Consider the following 2,210-nt stretch of genomic DNA (forward strand, 5'->3'; position numbering starts at 1 on the left):
ATAAAAGGTCAATTTAACAAAAGCATTTTTTCATATCTCTGAATTATATCTAAAACTATTTCAAAGTCATTTGGACGAATTACAAGTAAGACAATTAATATTTAATTTGATGTTATTTAAGAGATTTTTCTTACTATTTGATTTGGTACAATTTTAAGCATTGATTCAAGTGTCACAGAAGAAGCAGAACAAACTGAAACAACACCCTGTAGTGCATAGATTGACACCTGGCAATTTGAGAGAAGAAACAATTTTTGTGATAACTCAACAAAAAAGTTTTTTCTTATACAGGGTGATTCTTAACCAATACGTATAAACTTAGGAGATTATAGCTGAGGGCAAATATCGATTAATAGTGAAAAAACAATTTTAAATTTGGAGATACCGATTTATTTCAAATTAAAATTAAAAAAATTGAATTTCAAAAAACTGACAATACATTTAATTCATCATAGTAACTGTTTGAAGTTATTTCCACAGTTTTCAATACATAGTTAAGACACGAAAAAGTTATATGAACCCGAACAGTTACTATGATAAATTAAACGCATTTTGAATTTTTTTGAAATTCAGGTTCTTTTATTTTTATTTTAAATAAATCGGTATCTCCAAAACTGAAAATGTTTTACTACTTTTTTTCATTATTAATCATTATTTGCCCTCAACTATAATTTTCCTAGTTTATGAGTACATGTTAAGATTCACCCTGTATACACACACACATAAAAAATTCGATTGTGGAGTTGATCGACCTAGTTTCTTAATTTAATATACCGTATACAGCATCTTATCATCATCAATATACAAATGATCGTTCCACATAATTCTTCGCGTGTTAATCTGTATTCACAATTTACACTTTGTCGGCTTGTAACCCTCATTTTTCTTTTTCACAAGTACCAAAAGTTTCCTGTATTTTAGTATGTGTAAATTATCCTTAGTAATAAATGATGCCCTCAGTATAGGGTATTTGGCCCAAAGGATTGATGCACGCATTTGTTTCAATTCTTTAACTAAATTGCCAGGAACGCGCATTCTGTATGTAATTTTCATCTACTTTCTCTTCACGCCATTTTTTGAAGTATAATTATTGTTTCTGGTATATTAATTTTGACTTTTTCGGTCAAAGTGCCGCGGTGGCTTCTTCTGAAGTACATTCAATGGTAATATTTGACATTTATTATTGATATGCCTTAACAACTCGGACTACCTATTGCTTAATGGTAGCTACAGGGTTGTACTTAGCATTCAGCTTTATGTTATGTAAAAATACCGACATTTGGAATGAAAATTTTATAAGCGATAAGCTTGGTTGCCAAAAAGGATTAAAGAGAACGACAAAAGAATTTACAGATCTACAATACATAACAGACACTTTTAGTTTAAGAGATTTTTTTAAAATTCAAAAACAGGGTTCTTTCTTATTAAATTTAGAAACTAACTAGATGAGGAAAAATTGAATTCTCTGAAAAAAAATTCCATGAAGTAAAATGTCTTACAGGACCGTGGAGTAAGAAGGGGTGCTGGGTGGGGTAAGGTAAGGTAGGTAGGGTAACCAAAACATGGTTTTGGAAAATTGAAACGATACAGAGAAGATTGGCATGGCCCCTGTGCAAAGATGACACGCAAAATCATTAACGTTAGGTTAAGTGGTAATACTGTCTGTGGTAATCCTTGCGCAGGACCCATGCTAATCTTCTCTGTATTCTTTCCATTTAAGTCGAAGCGAATATAACTTAACCTAACCTAATCTAACCAGAGTAAATATACATCTAAATTACGTTTTTTTTACCTCTCCCAGCATCCCTTTTCACTTCATGGTCCCGCAAGACACTTTATTTCGTGAAAAATTTTTGGGAACATTTTTTGAGAAAATTCAATTTTTACTCATCTAGATAGTTTTTGAATTTAATAAGAAAAAGTCCTGTTTTTGAATTTTTTAAAAATCTCTAAAACTAAAAGTGTCCATTATGTACTGTAGACCCGTAAATTCTTTTGTTGTTCTCTTTAATCCTTTTTGATAATCAAGCTTATCGCCTATAGATTTTTCATTGAAGTTAAACATCTAAAGAACCTGCATTTCCAACAGTTAATAATGTATATATATGAGGTGATGTGCAATTTGGGGCTCGTTTGAACCTATGAGTATGGGTAATTTTCGATTATCTGGAAAAACCGTTAAAATAATAAAGACCTTTCTAATAAAACCT

At 30.8% G+C, this 2,210-nt stretch overlaps 2 pseudogenes; one reads left to right on the forward strand and one right to left on the reverse strand.

Annotated features, from left to right (window-relative positions):
• The first annotated feature begins 1,553 nt into the window (after nt 1-1,553).
• LOC136414555 (U6 spliceosomal RNA) lies at nt 1,554-1,654 on the forward strand (annotated as a pseudogene).
• Nucleotides 1,646-1,741, reverse strand: LOC136414556 (U6 spliceosomal RNA; annotated as a pseudogene).
• Between the last annotated feature and the right edge of the window lie 469 nt (nt 1,742-2,210).

The sequence above is a fragment of the Euwallacea similis genome, chromosome 17 (assembly GCF_039881205.1).
Source record: "Euwallacea similis isolate ESF13 chromosome 17, ESF131.1, whole genome shotgun sequence".
Taxonomy (NCBI): Eukaryota; Metazoa; Arthropoda; class Insecta; order Coleoptera; family Curculionidae; genus Euwallacea; species Euwallacea similis.